The 22,605-nt window shown below is 38.9% G+C and overlaps 1 long non-coding RNA gene across 1 annotated transcript; it reads right to left on the bottom strand.

Annotated features, from left to right (window-relative positions):
- Positions 1–13,623: 13,623 nt before the first annotated feature.
- On the bottom strand, positions 13,624–14,956 carry LOC309513390. Its single transcript, XR_014211434.1, has 3 exons — positions 14,186–14,956; positions 13,884–14,031; positions 13,624–13,832 (listed from the first exon to the last, which is right to left on the bottom strand). It is a non-coding gene; the product is annotated as an uncharacterized lncRNA (long non-coding RNA).
- Positions 14,957–22,605: the final 7,649 nt, after the last annotated feature.

Below are 22,605 nucleotides of genomic sequence, written 5' to 3'. Positions count from 1 at the left end.
CTGGGTTTGATCCTATATGCAAATAACACCATGCCTATAGCAGAAGATAACGGATATGACTCATTTAATATCAAAATAAACCAGATGAATCATTGGAAGGCTTTGAATATATGCAGTCTTCTCTGAAAGAAAAATTACAAATTTTTATCATTTAATCATTATTAAAGTTCTAGGCAGCAAAGGGACTAAATTGAACATTTTGATTAAGTCTCCTGCTTCTCAGAATTTATTTTTTATCTTTTTAATGGGAACGCAACAATGTCTCAAACTATGCAAATCAATGTCTCAAACTATGCTCAGATTTGCCAAAACACCAAAGTCAATATGAACAATTTACACAACAGTTTAAAAGTTTGGGCTTGGTAAGAATTATAAACTTTTTTTTTTTTTCTGAAGAAATTATTCAGCAAGGACATACACTGAAATGTTCAAAAGTGACAGTAAAGACATTTTTAATGTTACAAAATATACCTCTTTTAAATATACTGTTCTTTTGAACTTACTATTCATTGAACAATCCTGATAATAATAATGTTTTTAGCACCAAGTGCAGCATATTACAATGATATCTGAAGTGTGTGACACTGAAGACTGGAGGAATGGCTGCTAAAAAATCAACTTTGCCATCAAAGGAATACATTTAATTGTTAGAATAAACATTTAAATTGAAATTGCATTATGTTTCAGAATTTGACAGTTTTTACTGTATTTGTGGATCAAATAAATGCAGCCTTGGTTAAGCATAAAATACTTATTTCAAGAACATTAAAAAATCTTACAGACTTTTAATTTATTACTCTTACTGTATGTCCACTATTCGTATTTTGTCTGTTTTAAATATTTGTATAAAAAATAATGAGGTTTCCCCTTTCTGTCAGTCAAACTGATAGTCCCGCCCCCAACTCATGCCATTGGTTGAGTCAATGTTGCTGTGTCGGGCTTGTCACAAACAAACAGACTAATGTTTTGATAGTGCCACATGACTCAATGTTTACACTTTTCAGGGATAGTCCACCTGCAAATGGCTTATATTGAAAGTCTTTTGACAAATAAAGGACATAAATCACCTTTATTAAGTCTCCATATCTGTGAAAGTGCAACAACATTTTCCTCTGGGTCTAAAAATTGTGCACAATAGAACACATGAAATAGTTGTTGTCAAGGTCAGGAATGTCACACTGCTTTGTGTCCCTGATAGTGTCACTGAATGGCAGGTTTTCCTGGCCTCCCTCTCGCTTCAGCAGATCTGGTGATAACCCCTCACCACTGTAACGCTTTTAGAGGTCGCAGATCCTAATGATCTTCAGCAATGCAAGTCAGTTTGGGATGGCCAGGAATTTGCTGAAGCACAACTAGATTATGTCACTTCTCAGCTTGGGCAGAAAGAGCAAGTGCATTTGTCTGCGTACATGAACACAACGGTCACGTTTACCTGCTCACAATAAACATGTTACTATAATTATCCTTTAGCAAAACACATTATAAAGTATCTGATGTATCATCATCATCATCATCATCACATGGATATCTTGTTTTTCTGCCCTGTATTCCTTCTGACCCATTGCCTCTGTTTGTGTTTGTGCTCGTCTTATTTTTAGTCAAGGGGATTTTTCCGAGTCATTTCCTCGTGATAATCGCTGCCCAGCTGAGTCAAAACACTGAAGCTGATCCGTCACCCATTACTCAACATAACCTCATGGTAAAACCCCACATGAGCTGGGAGAGAGCTGTACACTTCCTTTTGATTTGCATCATGAATGAATCCAACTGTCTAACTGTCTTGCCAAGCAACGGCCAATCACATTGTTTGGCAACCGAAAGCTTTGTGACCTCACCGTATACGATCGCAGTTTCAGCTCCCAAATGGAAACAGATGTAGAGTCTGAACTAGATTCATGCACTGTGATTTTTTCCCTTTGCCCTGATTAAGTGATGTAATTTCGGACTGCTTTGACAAAGAACAAAGCAGAACAATGATCTATTATTTTCCATTCAGACCCACTGAGTCGTTGTCTGAAATGCCAAGGTTTTTTATTAAAGCTCCCTGATTTTCAGGGACATTTTATTCTTTTTTAGGTTTTATGTGCATAAAAATAAGTTCACAATCAGTTAACTGAAATAAATTCTCGGTATGAACAACTGTGGCTGTTTTTACAACTACCGTTAAAATACAGTAAAAGCAGTAATGTTGTGAAATATTATTGCAATTTAAAATAACCGTTTTCTATTTAAATATAGCCTATTTTATAGTGTAATTTATTCCTGTAATGACACCGCTGAATTTTTATCTTTTAATTACGTTAATTGAGACATGGTGTGAACACACCTTTAATCCAGTCTTCAGTGTCACATGACCCTTCAGAAATCATTCTAATATGCCGATTTTCTGCTCAAGAAGCATTTCTGATTATTATCAATCTTGAAAACAGTTGTGCTACTTCATTTTTGTTGAAACCGTGATGCATTTTTTCAGGATTCTTTGATGAACACAAAGTTCAAAAGAGCAGTGTTTATTTGAATATAATCATGGTAACACTTTAGTTTAGGGTCCAATGCTCACTATTAACTATAGTAGCTTATTAGCATGCATATTACCAGTATATTGGCTGTTTATAGTAGTTATAAAGCACATATTAATGCCTTATTCTGCATGACCATATTCTACATCCCTAATGCCTAAACTTAACTACCTTACTACCTATTAATAAGAAGTAATTAGGAGTTTATTGAGGCAAAAGTCGTAGATTATAGTTTGTTAATAGTGAGAATTGGACCCTAAACTAAAGTGAGACCAAAATCTTTTGTAACACTATAAATGTCTTTACGGTCACTTTTGATCAATTTAATGTATCTTTGCTAAAAAAATAATAATATTAATTTCTTTAAAAACAGCAAAAAACAAACAAAAAAAAAACAAACTGACCCCAAACTTTTCTATAATTACTACAAAATAAATCAAAACTCTAATATTCTGCTAGAATACATTTTATTTGGTTAGTTACCATGTTAGATTATGGTCATTGTGATTTGTTCCTGGATCAACATATTTTGTTGATCCTGGAACAACATTCCTGTCCGAAAATTTTGGCCTAACCATATCCCTACCTTTAAACCTAACCCTACCTATAACCTATCCCTAAATCAGAGGGAAATGATAGGTGAATAACACGGATGTAGAAGCACCAAACCCTGGTTGAGAGCCTAAACTTGATATAAACTGTAAACTTGTCCTTCAAATCTGATTGGTTGATTGGAATATCTTCATTTTGTCCATAGTCCTGAGTATTCAAGCAACAGCTCTGACTAAACCTAAAACTAAACTAGACAGGCCTTGAATAGATTATGATGTAATATTTCCATGTCATTTTGGTAAACAAATAAAATAAACCAAAAGTTAATTTCTGACCCTGATTTCTGTGTAAAAGAAAGCATATAAATTTGAGGCTGACATTTATGATATTTACACTAACTCTTAAGAGTAAACTTCAGGGCTGCATTTATTAATGTGAAACTCTGTTGACTAGTTGCCGTTCTTCCTCTGACTCAACGTGCCGCCCACCGTACACATTCACAGCCGCATGCCTACAGGATTCTCTCGACGTTCACAAGAGAAGCCCCTGCGTGAATGTTTACAGTCTGACACACTTTACGCCCAACGAAGCAAGTCCCTGCGTGTAAGGAGGTTGGGAGATGTGTATATAAGCAAACACGCATGTATCAATCAAAGGGTGTTCCCTTAACATCGCAGAAGTTCCTTGTAGTAAAATCCAACTGTTGACTGGTGCTTCTCCAGGACAGAAGTTACACCCAGCAGTCAAATATACATCAGAGCAGCAGACGTCAGGGAAAGCAGTGAAAGCCGTGTGCTTAAGGCTTAAAGGGATAGTTCACCCTAAAATGACCATTAACCTTTAAATTACTCACCTCGGTGCCGTTTGCATAAACTTCTAAGACTAGTCTTACAAGTTAGACATCAAATTGTTTTGTTAAATAACTGTTAGGTTGGCCTAATTTGATCCTGAAAAGTAAGACTGACTGACTAACTGCTGGTGGGTCATACTAGAACTTAACATAATGGCTTATGTTTATGCAACCGGACCCAGGTGTGGTTCTAATGCTCTTCTTTTCTTTATTGACCAAAAAAGGAGAATTTGTAAAAAAAAAAAAAAAAAAAAAAAAAAAAATTTCTAGCACTCGTCCATATAATGGCAGTGAATAGCGACCAGCATCAAGCTTTTTTTTAAAAGACGCAAAAGTATCACAGAATGATCCCATGCAACATATGTCATATATTGCAAGTGTTCTTGAGGTATATGCTATCAAACTGAATGTATTATTTAATGAAAATCCTGACTTTGGCCGTTGGTCTGCAGTGCACGGCCACACGACGTGCGCATTCCTGTGATTCTGTTAGCTTGTACTTGTAGTATCCGTGTACTTTCTTCACTGAGTTAACTCTGTTTGTCTGATGACAATCAGAATTACGGTTGACAGATGTGCACGTGATAATTTCTCGTTACGACGAACACAACTGATTGATTGTACGTATTTCGTGTTGCGCTTTTTGTTCATGTTGATTTCTCACAACTTTTTAGCTTTTTCTGGGCAAGACGGAGTGAACTGTGCAGGCGCTAACAGGGTGAAGACCAACGGTCAAGGATTTTCGTTCAATAATTCATTACATTTCAAATTGTATACCCTCAGATCACATGGTATATGTGTCACGTGTCGCATGGGATCATTCTGTGATACTTTTGCGTCTTTTTTAAAAAGCTTGATGCTTGAGTGAGTGAGGGCAAGCAGTTTTTTTTTTATTCTCCTTTTGTGGTCAATAAAAGAAAGGGCATATGGCAGTACCAGGCTGAATAATTTATGCCTTAATTTTAATTTTAGGGTGAACTAACCCTTTAAGAAAACTCTTATTGATCTGGGAGGGAAGATACAGCTATTGGTGGTGGAGAGGTAAACGATACAAATCTTTTATTGGAAGATACAAGCCTTCACGATGTGTGATTGATCGGGGTGGTGTGCTGCCGTGAAGATATCGATTAGCACTAGCGCGAGCCATATGCCTTCCTTTGGGAATTTCATTTTCCTCAGGGCCGCTTTGACCTCGCTTTCTCTGTTGTATATATAAGTGAATAAGGAAGCACATACTGGGGGTAATGAAGCATAGAAACTTAAATACTGGTGCAGGGTCGAAAGACTAAAGGCCTGTTCATACTAAGAGCGGAAAAGCAAAATGGTTCACACACACAAAAGATCTATTCACACCAAGAGTGAAATGAAAAACCACTGCATTTATTCACATGCTTTAAAGCTAAACACAGCCCATTTGACAATACAAATGCCACTCACTTTAAAGGGGACATATCATGCCAAATGCACTTTTTTAGCCCTTAAATGCATTTTGTTGTATATTTGGAGTGTTTAGAAGTACAGAAAATATGAAATTATTCTATTCAAGTGCTTCGTTGATATCTTTATATTCTGTTTTGGTCATATTTTTCAACCTGTTCCGATTTTTCTGTTATCTATGACGTTTTGTGAACTATTACGTCACAGTATTTGCAGCGGAACTGCCAAATAAGGACATTGACTTCCGGCCCAACACTTCGAGCAATCCGCCATTGTTATTTCTCGCTACAATTTTGTAGTCCAAGCTAAAGGATGCAGAAGTTACGAGAGGGTAAGTTAAAATGTTCGGTTGTTGGATGTAGTAACCCACACGCTTCATTACACCGTCTAATGTAGATGAATTGCCGCGCTTGTGACAGGACGCATGTTTAACTGAAAGAACGAGCAGAGAGAGAGAGACCCCGGTCGCGCGCGCGCTCACTCGGCCGTGATACACACGCAATTCAACCAGTTCACACGCTCACACGCCACACCATGTATTTCTCACGCTGAAAAGGCAATGCCAACCAAGTTGTCCTGCAAGCTTTATAACGTTGTGTACGAGGCGCACGCACACAAAGTGTGCACGCACCGTACGTTCGTTACTAGGTAACCAACAACATCGCGCGAACGCGCTGGGTTTGTGCTGGTGTAATGCATTGGTAAAAAAAAGTAGGTTTTTTTTTTCTGACAGACCAGCCCATGAAACATGTAGATCAGCGGCCCATTGGTTCTTTTCTTGATTGACACTGGGCTGGCCCAATCACAACTTTAAACGAGTGAGCGAGCGTGCAGCAGTGTCAGTGTGTATCTGTCAAAATATTCAGCGAGATGGAGAAGAAACGCAAGGAATGTGCAGAGAAATAGCGTGAAACAATAGAAACTGGCCCTTAAAGCAGACACTGTAAACTGTGTCAAAATATACAGTATGTTTTCTGCCCTTCATCAGCTCCTGTGATGATGATGATGATGATAGTGAGGAGGATCAGGAGAGAGATGAGTAATCCGCGGTAAGCATAACTACTTTCAAAACACTTAGGCTATGTGATGAGTGTGTAGGAACCCATAACCCAGTTACAGATTATTTCCATATCTGCATATTTGACGATTACCGCAATTCACTAGAAATTTAATGAGAGGCGTTTGTAAACCATGTTTTCCGCCAAAATAAAAGCTTGATGCAGTTTGCGTCAAAATAAAAGATCATGTGCTTATCTCTTTCAAGTATAGAAATAGGTACAAATCTAATTATGAAAGTGTCCTTTATTTTTTAGTGCATTTGTTTTTACAAAATATGGCTATTACGGTCATAGGATTAATATTATAACTATTATTATGTAGTAGGTGTAATGTAAATAGACACTGTAACTAAAAGAGGTTTAAATTTTTCTTTGTTTAATTTGCACACTGAATATAGTTTGGAGCTTTTAATTTTGAACCCTCAAAGTGCACCAGATTGATGGATTTAACATTAAAATGCAAAAAAAATTCTCACGAGGGGCAATTTGTTATATTTTTGTATATTTGTAATTTGAAATATAACATTAAATAGTATATTTGATGTGATGAATTGCTCTGTCATTTATCAGATTTACCAATTGTTATAATTTCAATTTGTGCTGGTTAATTATGAACAATGGGTAAAATTGGGGGGCGGGGACAGGCGGGGGCGGGCCTCCATTAAGGCTCCTCCCCTAACCGCATGTGATCTCACTCCAAGCTTTTGATAAAACTTGAGAACCCTGCTCACTCTCTCTCTTCAGAGCCAGGCGAAAGTGTAAACAAGACATCACCGTCTCCAAACTAGACGCTGTCTTGCTCTCTCTCCCTCGCACATATTAATCAAAATAAATCGACACGGTGGTAAAAGGTCGGAAGACCAAAGTTTCATGTGTGAATACAGTAACACACCATTGCGATACATACATCCATATGAAGACGTTGTTCTGCAGTATCTCGCTCCTGCTCCGACTCTGGCTCAAACATGTAAGGCTGGCTGGACAAGTCTTCCGTTGTTGACATTTTGTTAATAACGTGTGAATAAAAAGTTTCTGTGCCACTAGATAATCGTATCTCTGCTATCAAACTACAAAAATGGCCGAACGGGGTGGAGTTGAACCTCTGCAACCTGGAGAGGGGGCGGGGTATGAAGTGTCTCAGTTGTATTTAAAGAGACCGCACCAAAACGAGTTGCTCTAAGACGCACATCAGAAAAGGGGTAGAAAAGGGGCCTGTGGAGCTATAATAATGAGGAATTCAGACCCAAGCATTGCAGTTCCGTTTTATATAGACTACAAATGTATGATTTATGTGTAAAAAGGAACAATTTAAAAGCATGATATGTCTCCTTTAATGCTGAATAAAACTCACAATAAAGCAAAACAGGTATATTTGTTCTTGGTGTGACTGTGAGAATGCCTTAAAGGGGTCTATCCAAACCTGTTTGACCTTCTTCTTTCTGTGGAACATGAAATAATATATTTTGTAATAATTCTCAGTGAAAGCCAGAGGGGTCTCATTTTGAATATCTTTAGAATATCTTTTATGTTCCAGAAGAAAGTCAGTTAAACAGGTTTGGAACGACATGAGGGTGAGTAAATGACAGAATTTCCACTTTTGGGTGAGCTATCTATTTAAAATGAGAACATTTAGCAAATAAACAGTTGCTTTAGACAATTTATTTTAACAGCCCAAGAACTGCACGTGTGCGTCTGCTCTTACAGTTCAGAACTTGTCATCTGATGGCTATAGTGCAAGATGAAATACAGTGTGACACAGATGCTAACACTCTCAGAGTCAGAGGTACTAGCGGTTTGAGTTGGGCTAAAGTTTATGACAGGGTCACTGAAATGTGACAGGCATGGGCCGGGCCCACATGTGCCAGGCTCACATCACATGACAGCCTGACACACTGGGCATGTCACTGGAGAGCTCAACCTCCAGCTATGTGTCTCTGTTTGAAGCTCACAGAGAGTTTTTGCACATTAATATGATGCACAATTTGCACTTAATGGAGGTTCTCAGTTATGTTTCAATGAACTATCAACTTTTTCTCAGATTTTTCTCCAAAATGTGATATGAGAAATACAGACACAAATAATATTTTTTTTACATACAGTAAAGTATAAATTGAATTAAATAAATCAATATATCTATATTTTGATGACACTTTTGAGCTCTTGTTGAAATCTCAGCACAAAACTAAACTCAAATGTGAGCACATTTTTTGTCTCAGAAATGTAAATTATGCTATATAAAAAAAAAGGAATTTAAAATGAATAAGATCTCCAAGAATCATGAAAATTAAAATAATAATAAAAAAATAAAAAAAGCAATAAAAAAAGCAATATAACATTTATAAAATCTGTAAAAGTCTTGGGAAATTAAAATCATGAAAATAAACAAATGATTTAAATTGAATAAAATCTCCAATAATCACGGAAATTAAAATCACTCAATAAAAAAATAAAATATATATCTTTAAAAAAAATAAAAAGCTTTTTTTTTAAGTCTTGGAAATTAAAATCATGCTATTAAAAATATTTATGGAATTTAAAATTAATAAGGTCTCTAAGAATCATGGAAATTAAAATACTGCAATAAAATAAAATAATATATAAAATAAAATAATGGTATTTAAAATTAATAAAATCTTGAAAAGTCATAGAGATTTCCACATTATAAATAGAAATTATAAATGGACTCTGCTCTGTATTTCACTGACTATAAACTGCTTTTTCTCAGAGCAACTTCTTTAAAATAAATTTGAAAAACCATTAAGTAATCATAAACACATAAAAAAAGCTAAGGAAAAATCATGGAAAAGAAATCTGAGCAGCAGGACACTCATTTGCTTTCCGTTCAATCTCACTGGTGTCCAGCAGAAACAACTGAGATTATAAAGATATCTCATTTGTGATTTTTATTTTCCTTGTCCTCTCTTAACATCATCTCCAAGTGCCTGTCCATTCAAACGGGATATAAACACAGCCAGCACGTTGTTCTAACAATAGCAGGTCTAATTACATCCACAAACACGGATTTAGAAGTTCCCTTTCTTCCTGTTATCCACCAATATCCTTTTCCTCCCGCCCACTCGCTGTCCTACGTAACCGTGCAACCTTTCGGAAAAAACAGAAGCGCTTACAACGGAACAAAGACGTAGGAGCACTGGAAAGTAAGCCCTGTCCATGTTTACATTCATGACTGTGGACGTCAGCACGAGGACAGGCCACACGGAACGTGATGCATCAACACAGACGAGAGGTTCTGTTGACTTATTAGTCGCATGGAGGATGCACATTAATGGAGGGTGGTGGGGGGGGGGGTTAACTGTACTGGAAACAAACACATTGTTTACAGGACCTTGGCATTAACTAGGATGGAGATGGAGAAATCGGATCTTTTAGCACACGTCATCATGGGTGATCTCTGCTGGTTCTGTCTTTTCTCATCTAATCCAGCCAGAACGTCTCCGTCATATTTGTTCTGCCACTGACCTCACTGCTAAACATCACAGAGAGCAAACACACAGCAGCTCGTTCAAAATGGCTGCCCCTTTGTGACATCCTGTCATTTGAAGCAACAAATCATGTGGCTTGCTGAGTAGTGTGATATTACTTTTCTAAGGGTGCGTTCACACTTGTAATTCGGTTTGCTTGGTTCGCTTGGTCCGGACCAAGAAAAAAATAAAATAATAATTTAGTCCTCGTCCCCTACATAAAGGTGTAGGGATATGCTTTCAACCTGAGTGATTGGCAACATAAAAACAGGTGCTTCAACATTATGTCCTTTCTAGGGTTGCATCCCGTTTTTGGTTTGTTTACATGTCTTTGGTTCGTGTTGTGTTCATATTTCAGTCGAACCACACCAGAGTTTGTTTGAAAGCGGACCGAAACCCATCTTGTCAGGGGTCTCGGCCCGCTTGTTTGGTGCGCACCAGGTAGGGTTCACACTTATTCAAAATGAACCGCGCTAACAGAGCAATCGCCCCAGGGTTCGTTTTAATCAAACCAAACATGCCAAGTGTGAACACACCCTTAGATATCAGGCTTAATTTTTAGCTTTGCTGTTTGCTGAAAGTATAAAAAAAATCCTTATGATTCAGATTTACTCTGAATATCATAGAGACAATAAAGTTGAATAATTTGACTTCAGCCATTATGTAACCTCCTAGTAACACTAGGAACTCCATAGCCACCACTCAGCAAAAACCTCACACCCCACATCCTATATAGGCTACCCCTTCAGCTACCACACAAAATCGAGCAATCATTCAGAACACCCTAGCAACCAGGGCTGGACTGGGACAAAAAATCGGCCCGGGCATTTTGGCCCAGACTGGCCCACTATATGATCATAAACACCACCCATCTTTGCACGCCCTTAATTATATGCATACCAACTCCTATTCCTTAAAACCACTAATGTAATGAGTGAGTATAGGAACGAGTGAAAATTTGACATTTATTAATTAATACAGTTGAACTATACAGTGATGAACCCTAAAACAAGCTATAAGCTGCATTGGCATAGCAATACCAGTTTCTCACAGGATTTTTGGTAAAACTGTGGTGGGTGGACCTTGGTTCTTCTAGGGGGGTCCGGGGGCATGCAGGGGGGTCCTAGGGGGGTCCTAGGGGGGGGTCCTAGGGGGGGGTCCACCCCCCCCCCCCCCCCCCCCCCCCCCCGAGAAAATGTTGTGCATTTTAATGTTAAATTCATCAATCTGGTGCACTTTGAGAGTTCAAAATTAAAAGCTCCAACCCATATTCAGTGTGCAAATTAAACGAAAAATTCAAACCTCTTTTAGTTACAGTGTCTATTTACATTACACCTACTACATAATAATAGTTATAATCAGGGCTTGACATTAACACCCGCCAACCCGCCAAATGCGGGTGGATTTTGCTCGTGGCGGGTAACATAGTCACTCCAACTAGCCACTGTGGCGGGTTGAATAATTGTAGTCTTTTCAAAAGGCATCTGAAATAAGTGTGACACTACGACACTCACACTACAACTCCCATAGGGCTGTCAACGAATATTCTAAATTCGAATATATATTCGAATAGTTTTAAAAAACAGAATTTCGAAGGTGAAAATGAATATTCGAATGTGGAAAAACGCCCGCGGTAGCAGAGGCGCGGCTGTCTGCTTTGCGAGTGGGCGCGCTGCCTGAGGGGTCAGGGACAGGTAACAGGAAGAAGCGTTAACGTTAAACAGAAACATTACTAAAGTGTAGGCTACTGTAATGACTGAATAGATATTGCATGAATAAGGTAGGTTAGATACAGCAGTTTCATGCACTACAGGCTTCCACTGGTTTGATTATTTACCGTTTCATGTCAAGGAAAAGTTCCATGTTTACCACAGCACAACTCGCTCGGAGCGTTCAATGTCGGTTCTATATAGGCTAAAAACTTCAATTATTGTTAATAATATTTGTTTCAATCACTGAATGAAGCCTGCTATATAGTCGCGACCTTAAATTGCTTGCACAAAACTCTTGATCAGCACTCAACATTTGCTTATTGTTGTTGTTCATTTAAACCGTTATGCACAGAGAGCGTGACGCCTCATTCGCGCCGCAAGACCTCCAGACGCGCGTAAACGCGTCTTTACACTCGCGCCAGACGCTCTATTCGCGTTTGGTGTGAACGCAGCATCAGCATGAGGGTGAGGGTGAGAGAGAGAAAGAGTGCCTGCGAGTGAGTGAGCGAGAGTGAGGTCTGCGGTCTTGGCCATTAGTTGATTTACTTGTTTTTGTGTAGGTAATACGTTGTCAAATGTGTTTAAACTTAAATAAACTACCTATACAAGTAGTTATGTCTCTTTGTATTAATTTGCCCTGTTATTGACGTAATGCGAGTCATTGACAAAATGCGCAACCATGTTCGAATAGTTCGAATATAGGCTATGTGTTTTTTTTTAGAGAGAATATTCGAACGTCATTTTTGAGCAATTTTGACAGCCCTAATGAGTATTACATGCACACAGTGTATGCCGGTGGAGCTATGTGGCGATATGTAATATAATGGTTTTATTTTAAAAAAAGGAGCTTTACACACAACCTTATCAGAGCTAATGATAATGACCTGTTTTGTGTAGTCTTGATTTGGGTGTGTACAGTGGTTTTACATTTAAAAGGGTTGTAAATCTAGTTCAAGTAAATTTTAGCACGCCATAGTCGACTTTTAAAAGGTAATTTCACAAAAACAAAAATGTGGCTAGTAAAAATGCTGTGTGGCTAGTAACTTTGGAAAACCACTAGCCACATTGGCTAGTGAGCAAAAAAGTTAATGTCAAGCCCTGGTTATAATATTATTCCAATGACAGTAATAGCCATATTTTGTAAAACAAATGCACTAAAAAATTAAGTAAACTTTCATAATTAGTTTTGTACCAATTTCTATACTTGAAAGAGATAAGCACATGATCTTTTATTTTGACGCAAACTGCATCAAGCTTTTATTTTGGCGGAAAACATGGTTTACAAACGCCTCTCATTAAATTTCTAGTGAATTGCGGTAATCGTCTTTATATACTGTCTATGTAATGTCTATGCAATGTGGAAATAATCTGTAACTGGGTTATGGGTTCCTACACTCGATCATGACATAGCTTAAGTGTTTTGAAAGTAGTTCTGCTTACCGCAGGCTCTACACTTTCTCGTCTCTCTCCTGATCCTCCTCACTATCATCATCATCACTGGAGCTGATGAAGGGCAGAAAACATATATTTTGACACATTTTACAGTGTCTGCTTTAAGGGCCTGGTTCTATTTTTTCACGCTATTTTTCTGCACATTCCTTGCGTTTCTTCTCCATCTCGCTGACTATTTTGACCAGATTTTGACAGATACACACTGACACTGCTGCACGCTCGCTCACTCGTTTACAGTTGTGATTGGGCCAGCCCAGTGTCAATCAAGAAAAGAACCAATGGGCCGCTGATCTACGTGTTTCATGGGCTGGTCTGTCAGAAAAAAAAAAAACTAACACTGACTTTTTTTGACCACTGCATTACACCGGCACAAACTCAACGCCGCCAATTAAGCAAAACAAAACGAATGGGCCGCCGATGTACCAATTTTATGGGCCGTTAAAAAAAGTAAAATAAATAATAATAATAAAAATTATGTATGAGTATTATATGTATCGGCCCAAAAAGCACGTCGGCCCACCGGGCAAATGCCCGGTATGCCCGATGGCCAGTCCAGCCCTGCTAGCAACGCCTTACACATCACTCAGAACATCTTAGAAACCAGGCAGAAAACCCTAGCAACACCCTAGAAAGCATTCAGAAAACACTGGCAACCACCTCACACCCTAGAAACACCCTTAATACCATTCAGTAAACACTAGAAACCATGCAGAACACCCTACAAACCATTCAGAACACCTTAGCAACACCCAAAAAAACATTTAGAACACCTTGGCAACCACCTAACACCCTAGCAACGCCTTGCATACCATTCAGAACACCTTAGAAACCACACAGAACCACATAGGGATTTTTTTCAGAACACCTTGGCAACCACCTCACACCCTAGCAATGACCCAAATACCATTCGGAGTACGTTAGCAACTACTTCACAAAATCTAGCAATCATTCAGAACACCCTAGTAACAACTTACATAGCATTCAGAAAACATTAGAAACTATGCAGAACACCTTGACAACCACCTCACAGCCTAGCAACACCCCAAACATTCAGAACACCAGAGAGACCATGCAGAACTCTCTAGCAACATCCTAAATAAAATTCAGAACACCATAGCAACACCCTACAAAGCATTCAGAACACCATGGCAACCACCTCACACCCTAGCAACACCCCAAACATTCAGAACACCAGAGAGACCATGCAGAACTCTCTAGCAACACCCTACATAAAATTCAGAACACCATAGCAACACCCTACAAAGCATTCAAAACACCATGGCAACCACCTCACACCCTAGCAACACCCCAAACATTCAGAACACCAGAGAGACCATGCAGAACTCTCTAGCAACACCCTACATAAAATTCAGAACACCATAGCAACACCCTACAAAGCATTCAAAACACCATGGCAACCACCTCACACCCTAGCAACACCCCAAACATTCAGAACACCAGAGAGACCATGCAGAACTCTCTAGCAACCACCCCACACCCTAGCAAAGTCCTACAATCCATTCAAAACATCTTAGCAATGGATCCTAGGAAAGTTTGTAATCCATCTCCTGCACACACACACACACAAATTTTACATGTAAAAAAATTGTTTTACATTAGGCCTATTACATTAGGAATGTTTCAACATACACTTTCAAAAAACCATAAATTAAAAAAAAAACTAAAAAAACATGCTGTTCTAATCTACTGGTTATGCAAAACATAAGTAATGTCATAATTATTCATAATTGTAACACATATTAGAAGTACTAAGTATGTGCTAGGGGTGCAGTTTGGGTGTGTGTGAGATATATTCAATACAAACACACTTCAAAAATTACCTTTGGAAATTCTTTTAAATAAAACGAGTTAAAATGTCTATAGTCCCAAAAGACACTATGGGCCCTATCTTGCACCCAGCGCAAGTGACTTTGTACACCGACGCATGTATCATTCCTATTTTGCACCCGCGCAAAGCGGACTTTTCCCTCCACAGAAGCACGTCGGTTAACTAAGAAATACACTTGCGCTCCCGGGGGCGGTTCAGCGCAAAGAGGAGGCGTGTTCCGGCGCAAACGTTCCTTCTTGCTATTTTGCAGGTTTAGAAAACAATTGCGCCACTAACCAGGAAAAAATAGTTTAAAGTCAGTGGCGCGTTGCGCATGTTATTCATAGGCTATTTTAAGGGCGCATGCTTGGCCATAATCAATGTAGCGTGTGCACAACGCGCACTTTGATTCTCTCATCTACACAGAAGCAGCAGTTTTCATTTTTGCAAATCATACATTATTACGATAGATAGATAGATAGATAGATAGATAAACAATTTATTATAAAAGCATACATCTAGCTTACACATTTACCCAAATTAACCGAAGTTAATTTGGGTGGGTTTCTCCATTTCAATGTAACTTCTCTCTTTTACGGCCGTGACGAGAGCGTTGCCCTCCTTGGCTGTGAACCGCTGCTGGCGCGCGCCTGGCAAATCCGCCGTTACAATAGCAATCCGCTATGGAAAAAGCGCATCTGCTCTTAAAGGGAATGTGAGATGACGCTCTGATTGGTTTATTTCACGTTACGCCCAAACCACACCTATGAATAATGAAGCTACTTCAGACCAACCCATTTTAGATTTGCGCCTGGCGCAAGAGTCATTTATCCCGCCGGGAAAATAGCAACAGCGCCGAGACCCGCCCACAAAGTTACTTGCGCTTTGCGCTTTGCCACTTGCGTTTCAGATCGTTAAAATAGGGCCCTATAATTTCTAAACTGCTTTCTGAAATCAGAAGAGGATGACTGCGGGACATTATTTGTCCTAGTTTTACGGCAGGTTCTTGCGAGTTATGTAAGGCGCTTCTGTGAAACAGCTGCTCGAGAGCAAGAGGGGAGTCTGGCCTTTGCTCTGGGGCAAGTTCTTATCATGTATGAACTTTCTGCCTCTTCCACGCTCGTAGCAAGTTTGATCAGATTCCACATTCCAACACATTCTGCCTCTTCCCAGCAGAGCAGGAGAGAGAAGAGGAGGGAGTATATATATACCACAGTAAAGGATTATTCAATTATTGATACTTCATGCTCCATTAATGCAAGCACTGTTAGCACTGCTAAATAATTTCTCTGATTGATGGTGATAATATCTGTCTGTTACAGTCGTGCATCACGGCCTAAAGTCTAAACAGATGAGACTGATCACCAGTGTGTTAAAGAGGTGAGAACATGGGGTGATCATTTACATACTCACTCAAGCGGTGCAGAGGTGAAACAGACAGATATTTGTATTGGACTTCTCTCCCCATTCAGACCAACACACAAGACCAAAGTTGTGTAACAGTGGCACTCTGTACTCATTATCATTTAACTTTCTGCCACTCTTTTTGCATAAGCTATATTGAAAACAAGGTCCAAAATAAGAAAAAAAAAAAAAAAAAGAAAGTTATGCATTAAAAGGTTATATATAGACATCAGGTTTATCAGTAAGGGGTTTTTTGTTGTTGTTGTTTTGTCAGTATCGTTTACTTTGAACCTCCGACTTTTGTTCTTGATTAAGACATTAGCAAGGATGCATTTTATTGTTACAAAATATTTCCATTTCTGAATAAAATGGCTTCCAGAGAAAGACTAACCAGCAGATGCAGCACAACAACTTGATAATAATAAGAAATGTTTCTTAAGCAGCAAATCATCATATTAGAATGATTTCTGAAGGATCATGTGACACTGAAGACTGGAGTAATGATGCTGAAAATTCAGCTTTACATCACAGGAATAAATACCATTTAAAAATATATTTAAATAGAAAACAGTTATTTTAAATTGTAAGAATATTTTATAATATTACTGTTTTTACAGTATTTTTTAAATCAAATAATGCAGCATTGGTGATCATACACACACACACACACACACACACACACACACACACACACACACACACACACACACACACACACACAGTAACAGTGTTTCTCCATGTTAGCATATGTTTCACTTGGGTGTAAGCAGAAAGTAATTAAATGAGGCGTAGAGAGCTTGAGTAAGCAGTGACATTTAAAACAGCACAGAGGAGGCACTTTAAAATGAGCACACGCACACATTACATGTGTGTGTGTGTGTGTGTGTGTGACCGGCATCTCACATTCACACACACATACTGTATGGGACCGCTTTAACCACTGGGTTATTATCTAGTTCAAGTTCACAGTGTACCTTGTTCTCTTTTGACATGCAGGTGAATAACTATTCAGTCACACAATTGTTGTGTGTCACGCCATCCCCCGTCCCATAGAAAGATCTGGACTAGTGTTGTCACGATACCAAAATTATTGTTTCGATACCGATACCAAGTCAAGTATTGCGATTTCGATACTTTTTCGATACTTTTCCTGAAAAGGGAGAAACACTCTCAAATATCATTGCTGTGCTTTATTTTAAAACCGGGACAACATTCTAATCATATAACACACTAATAAATTAACATATGAACAGCAGATATATTAAACATTTGAACAAAATATGAAATATAAAAAATAAATTAGAGCAATGACATTCAAGGTAAAAAAATATATAAATTTAGCAGCATTATCTCATTTATCATAAGAAACATAAGAGCTTTATCTTGATTCTGAACTTTGAATAAAAATATGAACAGTGATTATATTAAACAATGTTTAATATTGGTAACATATGATAAGCCTCATTGGTGATATATTTGACGTGGGGAGAGAGAGATGTGTGGAAGGCCTATACTTCATGTTAAACATAAATATATAGCAGCAAAGACAACGTCGGTAGTGTTGACGGCAAAATAGGCTACAGAATAATTCGTTCTGTATTTGAGAGGTGCAGTATTTGAAAATCGATAATATTTTTTTTTAATGACATTTATTGTATTTATGTCAAAACGTTCAAACATCAAAATGTCATTTTTTAATATGTATTCGTGTCAAAATGACATAGAAACATCTTTTCCTATTCTATTTTGCCTGGAAACGCTTCCAACACGCTTGCGTGTCGCGTGAAAAATAGGCGTCGGTTCTATTTGTAGCATGCACGCGTTTTCCGCGCGTCTCGAGCTGCGCCCAGACTCGTGTGTCACGCAGGCAGTTAACATGGGAGCCGAAATAAAAACGGACACGACACGCAGCCAGTGTGTCGACTCGCCGGCCTTACAAATCTGGAACGCAGTCATTCTTAGAAGTATCGATACTAATAAATTAAGGAATCGTGACGTTTTTAATTTCCGATTTACTTTTGAAGTATCGGTGCACCGTGCAACAGAGCAAGGTAGGCAACGTACTTCCAATTCCATATGTCACTCCTTGCGTCATCTTTTTCTACGAGTCGTGGACCACTTGTCCTCGCACATGCAGCCATCTCGCTGTAGTGTTTTGTCACATGACACTGACAGCGGCAGGTTCTTTGCTGCGTGCGTCAGGAAAAAAACACAGACGTCCATAGGGAGGCGTTTTTATTTTTATTTTTATTTTTTTATAAAGTATCGATACTGAAAAATGTAGGTATCGTGACGTTTTTAATTTCCGAGTATCGCGATACTTTTGAAGTATCGGTACACCGTGCAACACTAATCTGGACTTTGGAATGATACAAAGGGTACATGAAAACCAGAAACTTTTTGTGCTTCTGTCTTATATCGCTATTTATTAGCGCTGGAAGGGGAATTTTGGGACGCTCCAAGTATGGAGGGAACAGTATGTCCAGTTGATAGGAGGCAAGAACAAGACATCAAAGCCCACTGTGTTCTGCCAGGAACAGTGTGAGCTTGAGAAAAGAGTATGTGTTAGACCTACACGGAATCTGCTGACCTTTTATACATGTTCTGTGCTTATTTGGAGTGAAATCGGCACAAGTCTGTAAATTGGATTTACACATTGTAAAAGTAAAGCGGAGAGTACTACATGCACCTTGAAAATGTTAAAAGTGGGCCAAACTTGAGGGCAAACTTGCACAATATCAGTCAAGAAGTGACAGTATCACACAAATCAATGGAGGCAACCGGCAATATAATAACAAAAACAATATTGCAGATGGTTTTCTGCAAAAATACTAAAGTTATTATAGTTATTGTTCATACAGCACTGCTGTGATTACTTAGTCACCATTGACATAAAAAACAGAAATGAAAAAAAAAAAAAAGAAAAGAATGACAAATATTCTGAATGCTTCTTAGACTTTTAAGGAGATCAATACTGATTATCTGTAACAATTACTTTGATAACTATGGTATTTTGGCAGAAACTGTGGTTAGAGAATTTAATCATCAACTTATTTTATATTTACTTTATTACATGTTCCTGGTTATATCGTGAATACTTCATCAGTGCATGTTATTCCAAAGAAAAAACATGTTTGTCTTCTAAAACTCTTAGAAATCTGAAACGACTTTCCTGTTCAACTGCCATCATAATACTGCATCTGAAATCGCATACTTCCCAAATATAGTAAAAAACAGTGTGTGTGAAAAAAGTATGTCAGAATTCACAGTGCTCATAAAAGAGTGGGAAAAAAGTACCCGGATGACCTACTACTATCCCATGAGGCCATAGGAGAGGGTTTGTGAATGACAGTGACGTAACTGACACTGGTAGGTCACATGATAATGCTAACATGGCAAATGCAGTACGTCCAGATTACATTCATACTATAAAGAATGTACTTTTTCAGAGAGTATGCGATTTCAGACACAGCCTCAGCCTTCTTATATTTGAACCCCTCCCCTTCAGTCACCTGACCTCATTCTGGTTTTGAACGCCCACTTTCCGTGATCCAACAATTCCAGATGTATAAAATGAAGTCACACCCAACATTTGTCAACATTAAACCGGCTTGCGAATGCGAATGTCACTTCATTTTTGTACTTTTTATGGGTGAACAACAAAGAACAATTTTGCTTTCCTAATTTAAGAAATTTAAATCAGATGCAAACTTCTTGTGTAAATCAAGCGTGCCGCACAAGCCCTGAAAAGTGAAGCCAAAACGTCTCGATCGCCCCCCGGTGACTGGTCCTAGTATAGGTCATAAGCCCCGCCTCCCCGTGAGACCAACTAAACAATTAAATTACACTTCAAATATCTTTTTTCCAAAGGTGGTTTCTTTCATTTGCTGTCGTTTTTATCACGCTGATGTAAGTTCAAGTGTCTGTTTCAAAAATAAGTTGGTTTTTAGTTAGTTACGTGATGCGGTGGTGTAACGTCATGATTGACAGCTGTGATTGACAGGTTCTCTGAGCGAAGTAGTCACTGAAGCACCAACGGACATTTTTTCGGGATCTTCGGAGGACTGAGGAGATTGTTTTTACTTTATTTTATCAAGCCTCTTGTCGTACTGCAATCAATTTTTAAAAAAGTGTGCAGAATCCACTCTCCCTGAGGGCATTCGGCGAGAGTGAGGGCGGAGCGCTGATTTCGCGGCTTTACTTCCTGCTCACTACTGCGCAGGTCTGGTCCCGAAACCGCTACTGCGCAGACTCAAGTTCCAATATGTCAGCGCCATATCGGCACACTGGCGGCTTCAGTTCTCATCAATGGAAGAGAGCGAAGGGGCGTCGTCCATCTTTTTTTACAGTCTATGGTGTAAATCCATAGAAATTTGTAGTGATAAAAAAAAAAGAAGAGAGAAATCCCTCTTTCTAATTTTCTATTATGGCCCCTGTTCAATAGTGGCTTTTTCTGCCTTTGATTCATTGAAAAAAATTGTTTGTATGTCTAAAAGAAGGAAGTCTGGTTGAAACTGACCTTAAGAGAACAAAGAACCCAGAGTGCCTCCAAAAGGAACCGTTAGCTGATTCATGCACAAATCATTTCCCTATCTAATCACTCTCCTCCCTAATGTCTGCAGGGAATGCTCCGTAATGATACAGTGTCAGAGTAAAACCTCCTTAAATCTCCAGCACATCACTCACTGTTACTCACTATTATGGGAAACACATGTGTAATCGTTGTACAGTTGCCAGTAAAGTTCGTTGCGTTCCTGAGAAATCATTAAACATTTTTATAAAAGTGAATTGTCATTTAGGAGAACAAGCATATAGAGTAGATGGACTAAAAGCTGAGATAAATAAATAAATGGATTGATAGATGATGGCTGGATGTAGACAGACAGACAGTCAGATAGATAGATAGATAGATAGATCGACAGACAGACAGACAGACAGACAGATAGATAGATAGACAGACAGACAGACAGACAGACAGACAGACAGACAGATAGATAGAGTCTAACCTGCAGAAAACTGCACTTATCTCTGTGAGTTACTTTTAAACATATAAGATATGCTATCACTCCTTTAAGCCTGTAGTGGCAGGTATGTCTAACATAAATTTGAGGAGGGGAGGACAGAACAACACAGATGTTCAGCTGTGTCCTGGGGCGGGGCGATGTTGTATTCAGGTGTAGGGTGATGGCCGTCGCATGTGTTGCAACCTGGGGCCCAGCAGACCTGGAACCGTGGCATTCCGTCGCAACAATTACAGGATTGAGAAGAGTGGCACAATGCGGCCATGCTGATTTATGCGAAGCGCAGTGAAGAAAGATGGGAACCAGGTCAGATCTGCAGCATGGTGACCAACAGAACGTGCAAGCGGGACAACTCTGTTATACATGTATGCCGTTCTGTCACACCACTAATATAGTAGATGGCCTGAAAACTAAAAGCTCAGACAGACCGACAGACCGACAGACAGATAGATAGATGATAGATAGATAGATAGATGATAGATAGATAGATAGATAGATAGATGATAGATAGATGATAGATAGATGGATAGATAGATAGACCGATAGATAGACAGACCGACAGACAGATAGATAGATGATAGATAGATAGATGATAGATAGATGATAGATAGATGATAGATAGATAGATGATAGATAGATGATAGATAGATGGATAGATAGACCGATAGATAGACAGACAGACAGACAGACAGGCCGACAGACAGATACACAGACTGACAGACAGACAGACAGACAGATAGACAGATACACAGACTGACAGACAGGCCGAAAGATAGATAGACAGACAGGTACACAGACAGACAGACAGATAAACAGACAGGCCGACAGATAGACAGACAGACAGATACACAGACAGACAGACAGATACACAGACAGACAGACAGATACACAGACAGGCCGACAGACAGACAGACAGACAGACAGACAGATACTCAAACGACAGACAGACAGACACACAAACGACAGACAGACAGACAGACAGACAGACAGACAGATACACAGACAGGCCGACAGATAGACAGACAGACAGACAGACAGATACACAGACAGACAGACAGATACACAGACAGACAGGTCTACAGTTAGATAGACAGACAGACAGACAGACAGATAGACAGACAGGCCGACAGATAGACAGATAGACAGACAGATACACAGATAGACAGACAGGTCTACAGTTAGATAGACAGACAGACAGATACACAGACAGACAGACAGACAGACAGATACACAGATAGACAGACAGGTCTACAGTTAGATAGACAGACAGACAGACAGACAGACAGACAG

This window comes from Leuciscus leuciscus (genome assembly GCF_965113295.1).
Source record: "Leuciscus leuciscus genome assembly, chromosome: 13".
NCBI lineage: Eukaryota > Metazoa > Chordata > Actinopteri > Cypriniformes > Leuciscidae > Leuciscus > Leuciscus leuciscus.
The sequence above is the reverse complement of the archived record's forward strand: the minus strand, read 5'-3'. Positions and strand labels throughout refer to the sequence as shown.